General features: G+C 38.0%; 1 protein-coding gene and 1 long non-coding RNA gene across 7 annotated transcripts in view; one reads left to right on the top strand and one right to left on the bottom strand.

The window, feature by feature from the left end:
* Window positions 1–10,084, bottom strand: part of LOC115936716 (uncharacterized) — a 201,162-nt gene extending 191,078 nt beyond the window's left edge. For 3 of the 4 annotated variants that reach the window (XR_014138361.1, XR_014138360.1, XR_004072115.2), the window contains exon 1: window positions 9,753–10,005. This is a non-coding gene — a long non-coding RNA (uncharacterized LOC115936716). Of the gene's footprint in view, window positions 1–9,752 lie in introns of all 4 variants that reach the window. The other variant, XR_014138359.1, reaches the window with a different exon arrangement.
* Window positions 10,084–13,423, top strand: part of RNF141 (ring finger protein 141) — a 36,276-nt gene continuing 32,936 nt past the window's right edge. The window contains exon 1 of one of the 3 annotated variants that reach the window (XM_081797395.1): window positions 10,084–10,106. The gene's annotated coding sequence lies outside the window, so the exon portion shown is untranslated. The other 2 variants (XM_006728519.3, XM_081797396.1) reach the window with 2 other exon arrangements.

Here is a 13,423-nt window from a genome sequence, read left to right on the forward strand (position 1 = left end):
TTAAAGAGGGCACATTCTGCATGGAGCACTGGGTGTTATGCACAAACAATGAATCATGGAACACTACATCAAAAATTAATGATGTAATGTATGATGATTAACATAACAATAAAAAATTTAAAAAAATAATTCTTCTCAAACTATTCCAAAAAATAGAAGAGGAAGGAAAACTTCCAAATTCATTCTATGAGGCCAGCATTATCCTGATACCAAAACCAGATAAAGACATCACCAAAAAAGAGAACTATAGGCCAATATCTCTGACGAATATAGATGCAAAAATCCTTAACAAATTTTAGCAAACCGAATCCAATTAATACATTGACAAAATCATTCACCACAATCAAGTGGGATTTATTCCTGTGATGTAAGGGAGGTTCAATACTCAAAAATCAGGGGCACCTGGGTGGCTCAGTTGGTAAAGCGTCTGACTCTTGATTTTGGCTCAGGTCATGGTCTCAGGGTTGTGAGATCAAGCCCCATGTAGGGCTCTACACTGGGCATGGAGTCTGCTTAAGATTCTCTCTCTCCCTCTCCCTTGCCCCTCCCCACTCCCTCTCTAAAATATATATATATTTGCAAATCAACCAACATGATACATCACACCAATAAGAAAAAGAATACAAACCATATGATCATTACAGTAGATGTAAAAAAAAGCATTTAACAAAGTACAACATACATTAATGATAAAAGCCCTCAACAAAGTAGGTTTAGAGGGAATATACCTCAACATAATAAAGGCCTTATATATAAACCCATAGCTAACATCATATTCAATGGGGAAAAACTGAGAGCTTTTCCCATAAGGTCAGGAACAAGACAAGGATGTCCTCTCTCACCACTCTATTCAACATAGTACTGGAAGTTCTAGCCACAGCAATCAGACAAGAAAAAGAAATAAGAGGCATCCAAATTGGTAAGGAAGAAGTAAAACTTTCACTATTTGCAGATGACACACTATATATAGAAAATCCTAAAGACTCCACCAAAAACTTAAGTGAATTCAGTAAAGTCACAGGATACAAAATCAATGTACAGAAATCTGTTGCATTCCTATACACTAAAAATGAAGCAGCAAGAAGTGAAATTAAGAAAACAATCCCACTTACAATTTCACCAAAACCAATAAAATATCTAGGGATAAACTTAACTAAGGAGGTGAAAGACTTGTACTCTGAAAACTATAAAACACTGATGAAATTCGAGATGACAAAAAGAAATGGAGATATTCCATACTCATGGGTTGGAAGAGCAAATATTGTTAAAATGTCTATATTACCCAAAGGAATCTACATATTTAATGTAATCCCTATCAAAATACCAATAGCATTTTTCACAGAATTAGAACAAACAATCCTAAAATTTGTATGGAACCACAAAAGACCCTGAATAGCCAAAGGAATCTTGAAAAAGAAAAACAAAACCAGAGGTATCATAATTCCACATTTTAAATTATATAACAAAGCTGTAGTAATCAAAACAGTATGGTACTGGCATAAAAATAGACACATAGATCAATAGAGCAGAAGAGAAAACTCAGAAATAAACCCATGATTGTATGGTAAATTAATCTTCAACAAAGGAGGAAAGAATATACAATGGGAAAAAGTCTCTTCAACAAATGGTATTGGGAAAACTGGACAGCTACATGCAAAAGAATGAAACTGGACCACTTTCTCACACCATACACAAAAATAAATGCAAAATGGATTAAAGACCTAAATGTGAGGTGTACCTGGGTGGCTCAGTCAGTTAAGTGCTTTTGGCTCAGGTCATGATCCCAGAGTCCTGGGATGGAGTCCCTCATCAGGCTCCTTGCTCTACAGGAAGACTGCTTCTCCCTCTGCCTGCTTCTCCCTCTGCTTGTGCTCTCAATCTCTCTCTGACAAATAAATAAAATCTTTAAAAAGACCTAAATGTAAGACTTGAAACCATAAAATCCTAGAAGAGAATACAGGCACCAATTTCTCTAACATTGGCCAAGGCAACATTTTTCTAGATATGTCTCCTGAGGCAAGGGGGGAAAAAAGCAAAAATAAATTATTGGGATTATATAAAAATAAAGTCTCTGCACAGTGAAGGAAACAATCAACAAAACTAAAAGGCAACCTACTGAATGGGAGAAGATATTTGCAAATGACATATCCAATAAACAGTCAGTATCCAAAATATATAAAGAACTTACACAACTCAACACCAAAAAACCAAATAATCCAATTTAAAAATGGGCAGAAGACACAAACAGACATTTCTCTGAAACAGACATACAGATGGCCAACAGACACATGAAAAGATGCTCAACATCACTCATCGTCAGGGAAATGCATATCAAAACTACAATGAGGTATCACCTCACACCTGTCAGAATGGCTAAAATCAAAAACACAAGAAATACGAGTGTTGGCAAGGATGTGGATAAAAAGGACCCCTTGGGCACTGTTGGGAATGTAAACTGGTGCAGCCACTGTGGAAAACAGTATGGAGGTTCCTCAAAAAGTTAAAAATACCCAGTAATCACATAACTGGGTATTTACTCAAAAATACAAAAAGACTAACTCAAGGGATACATGCACTATCCCTGTTTTTTATAGCATTATTTACAATAGCCAAATTATGGAAGGAGCCCAAGTGTCCATCAATAGATGAATGGATAAAGAAGATATGGTGTACATATATACAATAGAATATTATTCAGCCATAAAAAAGAATGAAATCTTGCCATTTACAACAACATGGTTGGATCTAGACGGTATAATGCTAAGTGAAATATGCCAGTCAGAAAGACAAATACCATAGTATTTCACTCATATGTGGAATTTAAGAAACAAAACAAATGAGCAAAGCAAAAAAAAAAAAAAAGAGAGAGAGAGACAAACCAAGAAACAGACTCTTAACTATAGAGAACAAACTGATGGTCACCAGAGGAGAGGTGGGCAGGGGGATGGGTGGAATAGGTGATGGAGATGAAAAAGTACACTTATCATGATGAGCACTGAGCAATGTATAGAATTATGCATCACTATATTTTACACCTGAAAATAACACTGTATGTTAACTATACTAGAATTAAAATTTTAAATTTAATGAAAAAACAAAAACAAAGAAAATAATCTATTAAAGATATACTATCAAGTGGAAAAACATAACAGAAATTTCTATGTAGTAGAGGTATGGGGAGGAGATGTCTAAATCCAACTGGATCAAGCATGGAAAATATGTCTGGGTTGTAAATCTAGAAAGGAGGATGGCACTAGGTGTATGCCATTAGTGGACAACAGAGACAATGTGAACTTACCAGGGTTATTGACTGGTATCTGAAGAAGCAAACCTGATCCCAATTTGGACTAAAACATGGCTTTGCCTGTGGGGGATCTTGCCCTGTTTCTGACATCCCAATACAGGTAGATCAAAGTATTAAGATGCTCAGTCAAATAACACTTTAATAACACTTAGAGTAAGCTGGGTGCCCTGCATCCGCACAGGGGAAAAAGTCATGTGGTGGCAACCAGAGCTGGGGAACAATTCAAACTTTAATATAAGCAAGAGAATATTCCCATCCTTGCTCCCACTTCTATATGCCCCCTTCCGAATATCGCTCCCCCATGGGAAAGGGAGATACTAACCCAATTGGTAACAGTCAAGATCACTTCTGGGTCATATTTCACTGGTAGGTAGAGTTATTCTGCTTTAAAGCTCAGTACCTATTCCTAGCACTCAATGGTCTGCTTTATGTCTTGGACCCTGGCAGGGCCTGGTCCCTAGAGGTCAGGTAGCCATTATCATCTATAATTTCCACGCTATATATGTGGTTAGATAAGTGGACTTGTGGTTCTTGTTGTGTCCTTCTCTTTCTGGATCCTACTTAGGCCTCCAGGTTTAAAGCTCTATGCTCAAAAGTTCTGCAGAGAGCCCTGCACTAGAGTTTATTGGCTGATATCAACCAAGTCTAGGTAGGGTCAGACATAATTATCCTTATTACACTGTCTATATTTCCTTTATTCTCTTTTGCCAGAATGATGACTTGGGAAGCACCAATGTAACTTGCATTTCTCTAGATCTGTTAAAGCAGAATCCTTGAAAAAAAGTAACTCTCTAGGTTTATCCAGAAGCAGGACATTCAAATGTGCTCACAAGCAAGTATGGTTACCTTTCATATGGCATTAAGTGTTTTCCCAGTGCTCTTGGCCTAATTACACTCCAGCGAGAACTATCATATCTTCTACTAGATGCACTGACCACTTCTACTTGTTTCTTTCTCTCCCACCAAGCATCATGACTGTCTCCCCTAGGTATCACCACAGCTACCAGGTACCACTGCCTCTACTAAGCCCTGCTTCTATATCCTCTGGGAACCGCCACGCCCACAAGGTACCACTGACTATGCCAAATTCTTCTGTTGCGTCCCTGGTTATATTCTAGGTCACATCTACCAGGTAACAATGCTACTTCACTAGATGATGACTTGTCTACTAGAGACTGCTGCCTTTTCCTCCAGTTACCACAAAAATCTTCAGACACTGCCATCTGTGCCAGGTATTACTGCAGTTACTATTGCCTGACATTAGTGCTGATGCACTGGAATCCTTGAATTCCCAAAGTTAGGAAATGTGTCTAGATAGGCTTGTGGGATTTAGTAAAACAAATACCAGAAAAATCCAATTAAATCTGAATTTCAGTCAATAACAAAAAATATTTTATTGTAAGTATGTCCCATATATATGTGTGAAGTAATATTTGAGGCATACTTATACTAAAAATTCTTTATTATTTACCTGAAATTAAGGTATTAAGGAGGGCACATACTGCATGGAGCACTGGGTGTTATATAAAAACAATGAATCATGGATCACTATATCAAAAACTAATGATGTATTGTATGGTGACTAACATAACAATAAAATAACATGAAAAAAAAGAAAAATTCTATCTGTGCATAGTGGTTTCAGTTCATGCCCACGAGTTCCGTTTCTATCTTGTCTTACCAGCTCTCCCAACTGAATAAGCCAATTCTTTGCAATAAATCTCTTAGTATATATCTCCTACTTGTTCTGTTTCTCTGGTTGAACCCCAATACACCCAGTTTCTGCGAAAAGGTAATAGTATGAAAAAAGGAGGGGAGGAGGATTGCTCTCAATTAAAAGAAATTTCAAATATAACCACCAAAATGTAATGAGAGTACAAATTTACTACCTGTAAAGGACATATTTTAGATAATCTGGGGAATATAATTATGAACTGGCTGCTTCTAGTCCTTGTTTTCCATGTAGCAGAGTGATAAACTGACCCGGGTTTTTCTCTCTGGGAGTAAACTTTGTCATTTCCCATTGGTCTGTCCGTGGCAACAAGGACCCAAAAGACCAAGGTGGATAGCTCCCAGGATTGGAGCAAGTATTCTCTATGTTGTTCTTGAACTTTCTGTCTTCATTTCCCCTGGCCCTGTCAGTATACATTGGCTTGATCTTTCCTTGCATTATACATGATAATGGTAAGGTTTGAGTTTTGCACTTGCATAAGGAGAAACGTGACTTCTTTGCTCTGCAGTTATTAGGCCTACCTGGCTTAGAAAAAAAAAAAACAAACAAAAACAGACTTCCACCTGGAAGAGTTTAAAGGAGAGAGACAGCTGATTGATAGTATTAAAACACTGATGTGACAGGATGTGACAGCTAGGGAAGAGAATGATAACTTGTCTCCTAGCCAAAAGAGGTTGTTAGGGAAGTAGACTCCTTTGATTTCAGTAAGGTAGAAAGTGTTCAAAGGAAAAGCAGATAATGGCAGAGTTGTTGGCAAGAGAATGGGAATTCCTGAGGTCAAACTGAGATAGCTAAGGCAGAGAGAAAGCTAGCTTGAGGTAGTGAAGATGAGGTATGCTAAAGGAAAGTGAACTATAAAGAGTTGCAGAGATCAGTGATCATAGGACATGGCAATAAAGGATTACAGGGGGGAGTGTTAGGAGGTGGTTTGGAATGACATGGTAATAATGGGGGTAGGCAGTATACAGAATGACTCTCCTCAAGATCCAGGTAGATCTTTGAGGCAATGGGATGGTAAAATCATCCATTTAAAATGAGTTCCCTAACACTGGGGTCCATTTTGTTGGTATGTTCTGGCCTAATACTGAACACCAGCACCTTTATGGTATAGACTTAATAATGTTTCAGGTTGCTTGGTTTGGCAGCAAGATACAAGATGGACCGAATAAATATGTTTCAGAATAAGTTGATTGGCTAAGATGTTATTATACTAATCTATCTGTCAGATACCAAGGAATTTATATTGAGATGATAGTATGGAATGGGTTAAGCCTAATAGTAGAAATATAATGCAGTAGCTAAAACCTGAGGTTCTGAAATCAGATAGTGGATTTGAATCCCTGATCTACCATTTATGAACTATGTGACCTTAGGCAATTTATTTAACCTCTCTAGGACCGTTTTCTATAAAATTGAGATGATACTGATATCTAACTTTTAGGGCTATTGTGAGGCTTACATGAGATAATACATATAGAATACTTTTGGTACCTGGCACACACTAAGAACTCAAAAAAAAAAAAAGGATAAAAAAAAAAACTAGAAGAAATTATAAAGAAAGTACAGGATACCATGACAGAATGCTTTAGGAGACAGAAAGAAATCTCTTCATATGATTTAGCCTGGGAAACAAGAAGGAATACTGAAGCTCCTTTGATACAGAGATTGTTGAATTCAGGTGCCCATTACTGTAGTGTATTCATTCCTCTGGGAAATACTCTATATAAATATGGAAATACAGGATTAGAACACTAATGAAGGATAACAATTGGCAATGTTGATTAGGAAATCATCTGAACATAGATGATAATTGAAGCTATGAGTGCCTGAGTTCCCCAAATTTTCAAAAATAAAAGCAGAAAACTGAGGACAGAGCTTGAGAAGAAATAACCAGAAGGGAAAAAAAAAACCTCAAAGTGTATCATCCTAGAAGATGATGAAGCTTTAATCTTAATTACAGGTAGTCAGTTGTTCCTCTGTATTCTACACTAATAAAATTAAAAGCAGTAATGTATTGAGGAAAAGCACTACACTCACTAATGGCCAGGAAATCCAGATTCTAACCCAGTTTAGTTAATTTGCTCTGTGGTCCATAGGTGAATCATTTCTCATCTTTGGATCTCAGTTTCCTCCTCTATAAATGAAGAATGTTGGACCAAATCATTTATTAGTTCTTTTAACTTCATGATTTTATGAATAAATACAGGAAGTTAAAAATGTTTACAATCCCAAACCACTCAGAGCCTTCCTCATATATTCCCACATTCCTGTCACAGATGTTTAGTGACCTTACAAAAAGCAGGAGGCATTGGACATACTTTCCTAGAAAAAGAGTTTCAAAAGTCTCTCAAATTTTCCTGGTCTTCACTACAGGGCTGTGTTTACTACAATTTTATTGAAGTCTCTGTATTTTAATGGGCAAATACCTATGTAAAATATGAAAATCTGAATATGCATCACAAATTGTAAGATTCATTACAAAAGGATCCATTCTTCTTATAAAAGGATTAACTTAGTGGTTTCTTCTTCCATAACTCTTACTATTTATACTTACGGATTCCTACAAACATTTCCCTACACCTTTTTTATATGTAAGAAAAATAAAGGTTTCCTTGGCCTGCTACAAAATAACTTCATAATTCCTATTTCAGAATTTCTAATCTCTTCTATTACAGTTTTTAAGATAATCCTTATTTCTGTCTTATGGTTTTATTATTTTAGTTAAATCATTATGCTTTGGCAAGTTCAAAAAAAACTGTAATGATGAGAAGAAATTATCTAGAGATGTTGATAATAATACTAATTTTAAAATATTTTATTCTTGTAGTCTCTCCTATAGTGCAATCTTCACTACACTCTCCATGAAGTATAAAAAGGACTACTTGAATTTTATAAATTGAAAGCAATTTGCAGTGATATTCTCACTCCCAGGCTCAGATTAGGCTGTAATATTAAGCCTTTTAAAATTTAAATAGGTATGTTTTTCCCTCCCAACTTTATTGAGGTATAATTTGCATATAATAAACTACATATGATAAAAGTATACAATTTGAGATCTGACTTATGTATACATCTGTGAAACCATCACTACAATCAAGAAAATTAACATGTCTATCACTACAAAATGTTTCCCCCTTTGTGATACTGCCCTCCCACCCATTTCCATGCCCCATTTTTCATCCCTCCCATCCCACTGATCTGCAACCACTGATCTGCTTTTATCACTATAAATTGGATTTTCTAGAATGTTTTATCAATGGAATCACACAGTATGTATTCTTTTTTGTCTGGCTTCTTTCACTCAGAATAACTATTCTGAGATTCATCCATGTTCCTGAGTCTATCTATTGTTCATTTCTTCTTATTGTCAAGTAGTATTCCATTGTGTGGATATACCACAATGTGTTTCCATTCACCTGTTGATGGGCATTTGGGCTGTTTCTAGTTTGGGTCTATCACAAATAATGCTGCAATGAATATTCGTAGTCTTTGTGGGTGAATACCTAGGAGTGGAATGGCTGGATCATATGGTAGGTGTATGTTTAGCTTTTAAAGAAATGGTCAAATTTACACTTTAAGAAATGGTCCAAACTTCCAAAATAGTTACATCATTTTATACTCCCAAAATGCAGTATATACAAATTCCAATTGTTCCACATCCTTGCCAACAATTTGTATGATCAGCCTTTTTAATTTTAGCCATTCTGTGACTAGGGTGTGCAGTGATATCTCATTGTACTTCTACTTTGCATTTCCCTGATGACTAATGATGTTAAGCATCTTCTCATGTGTCTATTTTGTCATCAATACATCTTCTTCCGTGAAGTGTCTGTTTAAATTTGATGCCCAATTTTAAAAAATTGGGTTCCCTCCTTACTGACTTGTAAGAGTTCTTTATATATCCTAATTAGAAGTCCTTTATCAAATATATGCTTTGCAAATACTTTCTCCCAGTCTATGGCTTGCCTTTTTACTTTATTAAGTATGTTATGAAAAGAAGTTTTAATTTTGATAAAGTAAAACTTATTAATTTTTTCTCTTTTAAGATTTATGCTTTTTGTGCCATGTTTAAGAAATCTTTGCCAAATCCAAAGTAACTGAGTTTTTTCCTTATATTCTAGTCTATGAGTTTTATAATTTAGAAAATTTAATTGATTTTCCTGTTTCTTCAACTGTAAAATGAAGGTGTTAATAATACCTACCTCATAGGATTGCTATGAGGATTAAATTAATACCTTTAAAGTACTTAGAACAGGGCTTTTCTAATGGTCAATAAATATTATCCATTATTAGAGGGCAGGATTAATTCTTCACAGTATAAATCTACAAATGATTGAAGGACAAGTGTCCAAACATTAAGAATCATAAATAGTTTAATTTAGCTGCTAAGTAGCTTAATTTAGTTTAAGCTACTATAAGTAGTTTAAACCTGAGTTTAAATCCTTGCTCTGCTGTTCACTGCCTGTGTAACTTTGGGCAAACTACTTAAACAAGAGCAGTGCCTGGAAGGTGACCTAGTATAGTACGTGGCACACAACAGATGCTTAAGGGACAGCAATAGTATCACCAGCATTTGTTCATAGTAATTGCTGCCATTTATGAGGGCTTACCTTTTGGGACCCTGTGCTAATTACTTTCCATACAGTCTTTTATGCTTCTTAACCTAGCTAGGTGAGTATAATCGGCCCCATCTCATGGTAAAGTAACAAGATTTACCTTTGTGCAGCTATGACCAGGGGGAGGTTGGAGGCCTAATAAGGAGGGGCTTGGACTCCAACCCTTGCCCAAACCCGGGATTTACAGTGCGGCCTTTGTCACCAGCTGGGCCCTCGACAGCGGCTCGGGAGATGGCGCCAGGAGAGGCGGCAGCCGGCCAGGCCGGAGCCAAGGCCACCTCACAGAGCCGCGCCTCAAAGAGCCTGCCAGGCGTGGCTTCTCCCGCCGCCTCTCGGGCACGGCCCACTCCTGGGCCTCCACCCTCCCTTCGCAGACGGCTTCCGGGGCTCGGGCGTCGAAGGTCCTCAGACAAAGCGGCGCGAGAGCGCGGGAGCGCGGGAGCGCAGAACTGCGGTGAGAGGTTGGGCACCGTTTCCAGGCAACACGCTGGGGGCAGGGCTTCTGCGTCACTGAGGTGCGACCCAGTCGCAGGCCGAGCTAGCGTCGCCGCCGCCTGCGGGTCTGAGCTGCGGGCTGAGGCGGAGCTGCTACCGCCGGAAGCGCGATGCCTTGAACCTGGGGTGAGCTGCGCGGGGCTGTCCTTTCGCCGTTTCCTTTCCTTGTTACTCCGAGACCCTAGGGCTGGGAGGAGAAACACCGGCCAGTCCTCAGCTGCTCAGAGGCGCTTCATTGGGGAAACAGGCCTGGCCCCGCCACCCTTCCTAGGCCTCGGCTTAGGGCTCAGCGCTGGCTTGGGAGGCCTTTCCGTGGACGCTATGTCCCCAACCCGACAGTTTCCAGTGACCAGGGCTGCAGATGGCCCGTCCCGGAGGAGGGGTGATTCTGTGGAACCAGGAGAGAGTTTGTCCTCCTTGAGCCGGGAACCGCTTTTGAATATTGCCGCCGGCGCAGTCAGTGAGCCAGCGGACATAGCTGTTGGTTAAAAGTGCAGGTGCGCTTGAGGAGGGGCAGAGGCGGCTAGGATGGCCGGAGGGTGGCGGTGTGCATAGCAAACACACCGATGCTGCAGAAACCTATGTGCCCCTGCCGCATTGGACACCCCAGATTAGAAACCCTTGCCTCAGGCGATAGCTCAGAAATGGCCAGGTCGGTCTGCTTAGCTGGCCCTCCATTGCTAAATTATCTTACACTGCCCATCTTCCCAAAGGGCTTACCTGGTCGAACCAGCTACCTTGGCCCCGTCGGAGACAAAAAGTTACCTTGCTAATACTTGTAGTAACTATTCCTGGAAAGGAAGCCTTCTGTGTTAGCTTTTGAAGTGATTTATTCTTTTATGTGTATTGTATTACAAAATGTGGATTTACTGCTGTTATTCAAATTTATCCCCAGCCCTTTTATTAAATTTCAGTCTATGTTCTTCGCTCTGGTGTATTTATAAAGCTGCCTTAACACTTACTATGGTTTGTAAGTCTTAGATCTTCTGCATAAAGTTATTCTTTTCCAGCTCTCCTCTGCCCATTCTTGCTATAAAATAAGTTCCATCCATTCAGAATTTCATCTGGGCTATGAGGTGCCGTGGATCAACGATCCTAAATCAGTAACCTCTGTACTGGAAAAAAAAAAAAAGAAGTGATGCTTTCTGAATTAAGAACTCAAAAGTAGTATGGGTCTTTCTCCTTTCCTTTGATTCTGCCTGACTGCAGTTTCTAAGTAGTTTTCTCCAGAATATGATCGTAGGTTTCCAAAATGTGTTCTTTGTCATTTGGTGTAAGTGAACTGTGTAGCCTGATCCTTCTTACTTCATGTCTAAACACTTTATACACTTCCCTTCCCCTTCTCCCAAAAAGGCAGGGAAGGTCCAGAGAGAGTTCTTACAAGTATAGTTGGTGTGTTTTTCTAAATATGAAATGTATTTAGTAAACACAGCAGTGCTATCAGAAATCCATAGTCTTAATCTTAAGTACTCTTTTTGTAATTTTTCTTTCTATAATTTTTTTTTCTAATTAAGATCTTTGAGCCCAGAACAAGTATTCCAGCTCCTATAGTAACTGGTCTAATTGTTTCCTTAGAATCTGTTAATAGTTGCTATTAATTTCTTGTCTTGCCGAACAGCTGATATCTGCTTACAGATCTAGAGTTTGATTAAGCAGTGAGTAATAAAATAAATAATTCGCTTAAGGATCTAGTTTTTAGAACTTAGTTTTTACTACTGATGTTAAAGCTGACTTAACAATGAAAGTAGTTGATGATTATTTCAATTATAAATATCATTTTTGTAAGTAAAGAAGTCGATACAAAAATTCATGGAGAACAGGTTTCAGAGAGGTTTTCTAAATACTACAGTACTTGTCACCTAGTCATTTTACTGTACTTTCAGGCTTCTTAACATTGCTTTAAATCCTTTTATGAATGGATATGGTTTAAACATTCATGGAAGTTTTTGCTTTGTTTTGTTTTTTGTTTTGCCAGTTACCCATGATGTGATTTTTATATCTTTGTAATGAATATTTGAACTACAACAATTCATTTGTTAGAAAAAGAAGTGATCAAGTGTATGTTACCACCCACTAGAGAATGTGGCATTTTTGGAATCCTTGACATCCTTATGAGTTTCAAAATAACATTTGTTCTTTATTTAGAAAATCCTTCAATCCTGGTTTTTTGAAAGCACAATACAGGCATACCTTGGAGATATTGCAGGTTCAGTAACAGACCACCACAGTAAAGTGAATATTGCAGTAAAGCGAGTCAAATGAATTTTTTGGTTTCCCAGAGCATGTAAAAGTTATGTTTACACTATACTGTAGTCTATTTAAAGTGTGCAACAGCATTATGTCTTAAAAAAAACAATGTATATACCTTAATTTAAAAAATACTTTATTGCTAAAAAATGCTAACCATCATCTGAGCTTCCAGCAAGTCGTAATTTTTTTTTTTGCTGGTGGAAGGTCTTGCCTCAGTGTTGATGGCTGTTGATTGATCAGGGTGGTGGTTGAAGGTTGGGGTGGCTATGGCAATTTCTTAAACTAAGACAGTAATTAAGTTTGCCTCATCAATTGACTCTTGCTTTCATGAATGATTTCTCTCTAGCATGTAATGTTAACAAAATTGGAGTCAATTTTCAAATTGACTTCTCAAATCCTGCCACTGCTTTACCAACTAAGTTTATATAATATTCTAAATCCTTTGTTTTCATTTAAACAGTCTTTACCACATCTTCACTAGAAATAGATTCTATCTCAAGAAACCACTTTCTTTGCTCATCCATAAGAAGCAACTCCTCATCCATTGATGTTTTGTCATGAGATTGCAGCAATTCATTCACATCTTCAGACTCTACTTCTAATTCTCGTTCTCTTGCTCTTTCCACCACATCTGCAGTTATCTCCTCCACTAAAGTCTTATACCCCTCAAAGTCATCCATAAGGGTTAGAATCAACTTCTTGCAAACTTCTGTTCACATTGATATTTTCACTTCTTCCCATGAATCATGAATGTTCTTAACGGATCTGGAATGGTGAATCATTTCCAGAAGATTTTCATTTGACTTTGCCCCGGATCCATCAGAGGAATTGCTATCTGTGGTAGCTATAGCCTCACAAAATGTTAACGAATAAGACTTGAAATTACTCCTTAATCCATGGGCTACAGAATGGATGTTGTGTCAGCAGGCATGAAAACAATATTAATCTCACTGTACATCTCCATCAGAGCTCTTGGGTGACCAGGTGCATTGTCAATGAGCAGTAATAATTTGAAAGGAATCCTTT

The sequence above is a fragment of the Leptonychotes weddellii genome, chromosome 11 (assembly GCF_054177405.1).
Source record: "Leptonychotes weddellii isolate Sample4059 chromosome 11, ASM5417740v2, whole genome shotgun sequence".
Classification (NCBI taxonomy): Eukaryota; Metazoa; Chordata; class Mammalia; order Carnivora; family Phocidae; genus Leptonychotes; species Leptonychotes weddellii.